The sequence below is a fragment of the Eschrichtius robustus genome, chromosome 3 (genome assembly GCF_028021215.1).
Source record: "Eschrichtius robustus isolate mEscRob2 chromosome 3, mEscRob2.pri, whole genome shotgun sequence".
In the NCBI taxonomy this organism is placed as follows: domain Eukaryota; kingdom Metazoa; phylum Chordata; class Mammalia; order Artiodactyla; family Eschrichtiidae; genus Eschrichtius; species Eschrichtius robustus.
Genome location: NC_090826.1, coordinates 73,704,163 through 73,713,427, shown reverse-complemented (window position 1 = coordinate 73,713,427; position 9,265 = coordinate 73,704,163).

The following is a 9,265-nucleotide window of genomic DNA, read 5'->3' as shown; positions in this document are numbered from 1 at the left end:
GAGGCGTTGCCCTGTACCCTTGAGGTCTGGTCCTGCTCTTGTCCTTTCATATTTTACTTAGTTTTGAAAAAACAGTAATTATATTTAACATCCTGGGTCTAACTCTATACTAGACATAGTTACCTCAGAATATAACAAATTTCATGTATTCAGTGAGCCACCTACTTTGCAAAAAAATCCTCAGATCATGTATACGTACACACACACACACACACACACACACACACACACACACACACACACACACTCGTATACTTATAACTGCAAGATCTCAATTTTAAAGTTGTAACTTAGGAATTATTCTGCACATTTAATAATATTTTACTTCCGGTTTCTTTATATAGAAAATTCCCCTAAAGAGTTTAAAATACAAATTAAATGAATAAAATTTTGACTTGTAGACTTTAAAGGGCCATCAATCAATCAAAAAGCTATTGATATTTACAGAACACACACTATGCTCCAGGCAGTCTGATGAGTACTAGAGATCCAGAGGTAAAATATCTCTGCCAGTGGAAGGACATCCCACCAAAGCTCAAAGTCCTTGAAAAGTACAAGATGGCAAGTTTAGGGAACAGAGAAAGGCTGTGACAAGAGGGAGGGGTGGCCTGTGGTAGGTCAGGGAGGGCGGCACAGATGAGGATGGAGACGAAGGAGCTACTCACATGGGCTTGCTAGGCCATGGTGTGGAGGCTGGATTTTTTAAGTTCCGTGGAAAGCCACTGCACACTCTTAAGCAGAAGAGTGAGACGCTGCTATATCTTTGAAGAAAGACCTTTCTTACTCCTATGCAGAAGACAGATCGTAGGGTGGAAGGAGTGAGTATAACGTCATTTGGGAGGCTACTAATGTTAGTAGCTTTGATGAGGGTGAAAGAGACGATGAAGATGAAGAAAGGAGAAATTAAAATATTGGGGAGGTAGAGCATAAGACTTGCTGGTACTGGGGGTCAGTAAAGGGAAAGAATCAAGGATGTTTTTAGATTTTTTGACGTGAACACCTGAGTGTATGGTTTATTGACATTTATTGACATGAGGAGGAAAGGTTTGTGAGGGGCTGGGGAATATAGAATTCGCTTTTGACGTGTTAAATTTGATATCCAAGTGGAATTATTAGGAAGATAGTTGTATATAAAACTAGCTACTATTCTCATATCCATTTTCAAATGAGAGTACTGAGGCACAGAGAGGTTAAGCAACTAACCCAAGATCATCCAGCTTAGTTTCATCAGTGGAGCTAGGATTACCATCCAGGAAGTCTGGCTCCAGAGTCTACTCTTTAAGCCACTGCTCTGTCATTTTGGCATTCAGGGTTGGAGATTTTTAAAATCATGGTGTTGGAAGGAGCTCCCTCTGGAAGAGAAGGTAGATAGATAGGGAGTAGAAAGACTCCCAGCCATGCTTGTACACTCCTGCATTAGAGGTGTTGAAGGAGATGAGAAGATAGCAAGGGAGACTGAAAAAGAGCCACCACTGAGGTCTGAGGAAAACCAGGGGTAGGAAGGGTCATAGGAGCCAAGAGGAGAAATTGTTTCAAGCAGATGAAAGCTGCATGGACATTGAGTGAGATGAGAAAAGAGGTGAATTGGTCAACATGGGACAGGTTGTGACCTTCACAAGAGCTCTTTCAATAGAGCGGTAGGGAAGGAAGCCAGTTTAAATTAGGTTGACCATATTATGGGAAGCACAATACCGACACGGAATTAGGAATTAAGAAGGTATCTCATGTTGCTACATATGTGACATATGTGTAATCTGGACAGTGAATCGCATTCTGTTTGGGTCAATAATGTGGAGAGCATGGGCTCTGGAGTCAGACCTGAGTATTAATTCTAAATCTGATACTAGTTCTGTCATCTTAAGACTTTTACAAGAGCTTTTAAGCCTCTTTTATCTTAAGCTTCTCTGAGGCTCTTTGTTTATCCGTAATGTTTGTTTCATGCAATTCTTGGAAGAGGCTCTGCTGGTTACCTCCTTGCTTTTCCTTTTGTAAAATGCTATTCCCTTTACTTGAAATCGGTTGAAATCTCCACCTGCCCCTAACGTCCTCATTACTAACTGCCCCGGTCCTTTATGTTAAGGCTTATATGCATTTCGAAAGTTGCATTAAAACTTTTTTTTGTGATTACTCACATTTTTCCCTCCTAGTAAATTGTGTGCCAATTAATTAAAATAGGGTTCCTGTCTTTTCATTTTTTATCTCTAAACACCGATCAGATTGTGCAGCATAGAGTACGTATCCCAAACATTTTGACCGAGTTGAATTACTTGAGTCCCACGGTGTGAGTGGAGCATGAAGCCAGTGAGGACTGCTGTGGGGGGAAGGAGAGGGCAGGGAACACTGGGGCTACACAGACGCTTTAGGCAGCAGTGCAGTGGTGCAATCCACTTTCAGTTTAAACGCCAAATGCAGACACGTGACCAAAGAGATTTAAAACTTCTCCCATCACACAACATAGAGAGAAGGCAGCTGTCAGAACAAAGGATCCAAGGTCCCTACAGAGAGAACTCAGACATGTTTGTTGTGCAGTGTTAGAGAGACAGGGAGCTGCAGCAGTCTACAGCTGTGGCCAGGAGTTCATAAAGCGGACTGGCGGAGGCAAAGTTTTCAGGAGAAAACAGTTGATGATATATTCACTCAGTACTTTGAGCTAAGGTTAAGGGTAAGGCTTAATAATAAAGAGTCCCCAAATAAGAATAAATAAGGTGAATAATCTGACTTTAGAATGTTGGAGTTTCACAAAATATTGTTTACTTAATATACAAGTAAACTTGATCTTGTTTTGTACGGGGGAGTTGATTATGTAAGGGCATGAAATAAAGTAAAATGATGATTGAGCCAGGTTTGTTCATATGTTACTTTCTAGGTGTGACGGAATTTTTCTTCTTGCTCGTAATCTGTTCATTTTCAGATTTCTTTTAAGGGCACTTCTTATTGCTCTCAAATTAAATAGCTTTATTCTGGCCCACATACTAAGAACATAAAAGAAATGAGGTCAAGTCTAATGAAAATCATAGAGTGAGACACTTGGTATCAGACAATGAGTAGAAATGAGAAATGAATGTAATCGCCTTCTATCATTTACGGGTTTTTATTATTATCATGATATTTCATGAGGAACTGTTTTGGGATATAATCGAAGCATCTAGATATGAAAAGAACCTCAAAGTTGTTAGCTCAGAAGGTCAAGAACTTGTTTTGCTGTTGAGTTCTACTGACATATATAGGGAGAAACATAGGCTACCTAAGTAGTAAAGAGACATTTTAAGTGTAAAAATTAAGATTTGAGATCAGGGAACATAAAAATCTAACAAATATAAAATAAAGTATACTGTCACTTAACTCACTAAGGAAGGGAGAAGAAATATAAGGAAGTTTGAGGTGGAAGGAGGGAGAGGACCAGAAAAAGAAAGAGACTTCTGACATTCGTGTGGACAGCTACCAAGAGAGGGAAGGAGAATCAGACTCCCCCTCAAACACAGCAACACAAGTAGGAAAACAAAGTTTAACAGGCACCCCCCATTTATCTAGATAAATTGAATAGAAAAAAAAGAGAACACCATTTAAATACACTAAATAAAAGAGATTATGAACTCCCTAAAGGCAAGGCTTGCTTCTCATTTATCTTTGTGTCTTCAGCTCCTAGTACACCAAAGTAGGTTCTTAGTAAATGTTGAAAAAACAGAGAAAACAATTTCTTATTGAGTAATAGCTCATCCTGTAGCCTACAAAGGTACTTTGCAACTCCAGGCATGAACAGAATATATAAACTGTAGTCACTCATCCAAGGACTGTAAGAGATTCACTGAATATTGAAGGTTTTCCATTATGCTTTAGCCTATTGATATGGAAAGCAATGGAAGGAAGGAGTCATGACTTATAATTGTTGAGGTCAACACTGATATGTTCTGAAATGGTCAATACAAATACATTTCAAAAGACACCGAAAAAATTTCTAAGAAGTTGAAAGAAATACTTGCTTGTGAATATCTAGAGAAATGTGGAACGCACCACGAACATTTTTTATGACCTGATACATTTTAGGTATTTAATTTTGAAAACTGAGTATTATCGAATTCGGCATAGAGTGTCTTTAAATGCCTGTGTTGATTTGACTTTAGAATTCCTCATAGCCATACCACCTCTGCATATGTTCCTTCCTCTCTGTTTTCTTTTAATAAGAAACTTATTTGACATAACTTAGAGTTTTTAGAAAAGAATAAAATATTCTTGTTATATTGCTCTTAATATATGAGACCATGGGAGAAAGTGGTCTGAAGCCCTGCTATCCAGGAAAGCCCATTTTCCCCACATATTCTAGTTGAGAAAGTAGTTAGAATAGCTGGTGTGATAACTTGTAGTAAGATGGAAACTTACTTTGCTGTATTCTGCTTTTTTCAGATTGTCAGGTTTTACTGTTGTTGTCATGCTTTTCTCCTAGGTAAACCTTGGTATGTTTAGACCTTATCCTAGGAGAAACAATGATAACTGTGGTGTTTTGGCATGGGGGCTGCTAGGGGCATTGGGTGGGAGTAATCACTCAACATAACCCATGTACAGAAGCTGGGGGCTGGTGGCCTCTCCTTCTACTGTGATACCACCATACTAAGACTCCAGTGCACTCTGTTGGAGACTTTCAAGTGTCCTGAGCTTCCAGAGAGTCAGTAGGAGGAAGTAGATTGTCCATAAAGGACGATTCAGATAGGGCTGAAATAGATAGGCATGATCACCAGGTGATAAGTAGACTGCAGTGAATAGTAAATTCCTGGATGGTAATAAAAAGAAAAGATGATGGAATTTCTTAGCATCAGTGATGTGTACTGGTCCATTGGATGCTCTTAGAATGGACATGGGACAATGAGACGATTTTCTATGCCTCTCTGATGCTCGTAACACGTACGTATTGCTCTGGCAAAGGCTGGGCAGTTTCTCGGTGCATTTTGTTTGTCTTCCAGGCTCAGGCCCCCATCTTGGGCCTCAGGGACCTCTTCCCCTAGTCACATCCTCTTTCATTATTGTCTTTCCTCTTCCAGGCCCCTGAATCTTTATCTCCTCTGGAGTGCAGTAACCTGGCTCTCTTTTGGTCTTTCCAATTAGTGTTTATGGCATAAACTTTATGTCCCAAGTTCTTTCAGTGCTTTGCCTTTTTATTTCTTACCCAATTCCCCAAACCATGCTTTCGAATTTAAAAAAAATCTTTCTTGCAAAATAACCTGGTTCTTGCAAGGAAAAACTTCAGCGTTCACACTTTGCTCTCTGCTATCAGTTTCGCAAATCTACTTTAAAATTTAAAAACTGAGCACTCTCTCACTTCATCCCAGCTTACCCTTCCCCCTCCCCGTGTCCTCAAGTCCATTCTCTACGTCTGCGTCTTTATTCCTATCCTGCCCCTAGGTTCTTCAGAACCTCTTTTTTTTTATTTTAAAGATTCCATATATATGTGTTAGCATACAGTATTTGTTTTCCTCTTTCTGACTTACTTCACTCTGTATGACAGACTCTAGATAGCTAGTGGGAAGCAGCCGCACAGCACAGGGAGATCAGCTCAGTGCTTTGTGACCACCTAGAGGGGTGGGATAGGGAGGGTGGGAGGGAGACACAAGAGGGAGGAGATGTGGGGGTATATGTATACGTATAGCAGATTCACTTTGTTATAAAGCAGAAACTAACATACCATTGTAAAGCAATTATACTCCAATAAAGATGTTAAAAAATAAAAAAATAAAAAATAAAAACTGAGCACTGCCTGTTTCTCTTCTCTCTCTCTTTTCATTCCTGTTATAACAAGGCTGATCTCCCAGAGACAAAGAAGGCTATTCATTATTGAGTGATGGGTTCATCAAGAGTTTGTGGGGCTTATGGAGCCACCTGTGCAGGGAGAAGTGGCAGCATTAAGGCAGGTCTCTGCTCCCATCAGCTGGTGTCACACAAGTATGTATTTTCCATAGAGCAAGTTCTTAATGTAACTGGGCTCCAACTGCTTTGATGAGACCCTGGTGTGTGTGTGTGTGTGTGTGTGTGTGTGTGTGTGTGTGTGTGTGTGTCATAAGAAGTTGGGGGGGCATGCCCACATCAGCTAAATAGGGGGTATGATGTACCCACAAATGGCCCCCGCAGAAAAGCTAACATGTGAATACACAGATGGCATGTAAAGCATCAGGAACGGCCAGTATAGAACTATAAGCATTATTGCCTAAGTAACAATATTTTGTCCCTTTCTCCGGACACGCCTTCTCCCTGTCCTGACTCTAGAAAAGCCAGAGTAGCTGGTTGGGGAGAGAGTGGGAGAGAGGAACAGACAATGCCCAGCTTTTCTGCTACAGGATCCTGGACTCAGGTTGGGCCTGAACCGTACTGGGGGGAGAAGAGAAGCTTTGAATGAGATGTGAGGTTAAAGTTTCAATTTTTTTTTTTCTTTTTTTTGGGTGAAGTAGAAAAGCATAGCTTTATTGCTTTGCCAGGCAAACAGGGCCATAGTGGGCTCATGCCCTCAAAACTGTGTGTCCCAACCTGGAGGGGGTAGTGGGAGTTTCATAGTAATCGTACAAAGAGGAGGGCATGATCAGCTGGTGGACATTCTTCTGATTGGTTGGTGGGGAGGTAAGCAGGAGTCAGCATCATCAGCCTGCTGGTTCCAACCGGCCTGGGGTCTATGTGCCTGTGGGCAGCACACAGTTAACCTCTCCCACCTGGTGGGGGTTTCAGTATCTGGTTTCAGGGCTTAATGAAGCTTAGGCTCTTGATGTCTTATCGCAGAAAGAATTCAGTGAGAGACAAGGTGATAGGTAAGAAGTGGGTTTATTTAGAGAGAAGCACACTCCACAGACAGAGTGTAGGCCATCTCAGAAGGTGAGAAAGGCCTCAAGTTTCAAATTTAAGAGAACCTTTTACTATCTGGAAGTGTGTCATAATTACTGAAATGGGACTAATTTTTTTTTGTTGTTGTTATTGAAAATGACTAGAAAGTAATGAAGCTGCCTAAAATGTCATTCAGGTATGGGAGAGGGGAATCTGGCATGTTGAAAGGCAGTGGTAGGAGGAAGATACAGCTGCTTCCTGTTTGTACTCAGTATGTTCAGTCCTTTCAATAGACTGGTTACACATCTATTGATTCTCATGTAGTCATACAATGACTAATAGCAACCCACACTGCATCCTGAGCATGAAAGCCAGAAGACGGAGGATCCCAAGCAGAACATGGAGAGGCTCAGATTCCCCAGCTCACAGAGAGGTATGCATGGGCTGACATGCATGTCCATTGTGTCTATGCCTGGAACCCTGAACTCTCTTTCTCCTTGTCTTCTTCAAGCCCCAGCCTGAAATTGTTAACATTTTTCTTTTACATTCTTACTCATCCTAACCCGTGTTTTCTGATTTCTTTTGCAAGATCATCCTCACCATCACCTAGGCTTGACCTTGTATTTGACACCCTTCATAGCTTTATCATTCATGTTTAACAGGCAACAAGCCTATGCAACAGCCTCCAAAACACCCCTAGTTTAAGACTTTATTACTTCTGAGTTGAACCATTTATTGATTTATTCACAAATGTAGAAAGGCCTATGATAAAGCCTACCCAGCTAGATAAGAAATGCTACTAGTTCTCTGGGCCCTTGTGGTTTAGAGAGCAATGGACTCATCAGTAAATCATTGCAATGCAATGGGATGAGTGTGATAGTGGAGACACAGTGGAGACACACAAGTGGAGACACACAAGCTGCTATGGAGTCTGGGGAAGAGCTAACTGCTTAGCGGAATGGAGAAGACTCGTCAGGGGAGGGGCATTGGTACTGTTCTTTAAGGATGAAATACAGAGAAGTGAAAAGCAAGGGGGGAAATCAGCCAGCCGGAAGCCATTAAGTAGAGGGAGACTGTTAACAAAAGACAATGAGAATTGCCAGTAGTTCCTTACAGCTGGAGCTAGAGAGTGCTGTGGGAAGTGACAGAGATAGGGCTAAAGAGAGACAGTTTAATATTTTAGACTATTCCTTTAGAATAGATTCCTTGGAACAAAATGATAAAATGTCATTAGTATTTCTGCTGGGAGAGAAGGGGAGCACAGCTCATTGCAACAGAGGCTGAATGGGCTTTAGGAAATGTTGGGAGGGTGTGTGTGTGTGTGTGTGTGCATGTGTGTGTGTGTGTACATTTGTGTTGGAAGCAGATAAAAGGTAGATTATGGGTCTGCTTTTGGCTAACAAAGTACATACCATGTCCTTTGTTTAATAGACAATATGGAGCCATCAGCGGTGTTGAAGTAGGGTGGTGAGGAGTATACACACAATTAGGAATATGACTCTAGCAGTAATGAGAAAGTGAGGCAGGAGGCTATTACAGTCATCCAGGTGAGAAATAACGAGGACCTGAGGTGGGCAGTGGGGGTGGGTATGAAAGGAAGAGACATACTGAATGGGAGGAAATTGAAAGTAGCCAGTGGCTCCCAACTTGGTTGAGTATCAGATCACTTGTGGATCATTATAGCTATAGATTCAAAGGCTGTACCCCAGGCCACCTCAGTCGGAATTTCTTAAAACTGAGGATTTACCAAATTTGCAAATAGTGGCACTGATTGGTCTGCCTTTGACTTCTCTCCTACTTCCTTTTACTAGTAGTTACGATCCAGTTTAACCACCTAGTAAACCTGAATGTCTACCAGCTACTGTTAGTGCTCCCCATAAGTCCCTTCTCTGCCCCTGTGCCTTTACATGTGCCACTACCTTCTTTTTGAAATGTCCAGTATCCTACTTCCCTGCATGGCCGATTCCTAGACATCCTTGGAGGACCACCTCAATTAAAATCTGTCATGTAAATCTTTCTCACATCCCTCTTCCTTCCTCACATGACCAAACCCAGGCTCCTCCAGTGAATGAGACTGAGATGATAATCCTGCCTCAAGCTCCAGAATAATTTACCTATAATTCATGGATGGACCATCACCTTTTACCATGCAATAAGGTTATATATGAATATATCTTATCTCTTCTATCACGCTGTGAACTCCTTAGGAAAGGGATCGTGTCTGGCATAAGATAGGTGCTCAGTAGATAATAAGTAAGTGAATATTGGTAATCATGTTTACCAACTCATGATTAAAAGAATAGTATGATATTTTCCTCTTTAAATGGGGGGAGACACAACAACTTTAAAAGATACAAAACATAGTTTTAATTAAGTCTTCCAGTTTGATTGGAATCTTCATAAAATTTTGCACACTTGAGGATTCCATTTTCTGACATTAAGATCTAAATATATAAATGCTATTCAT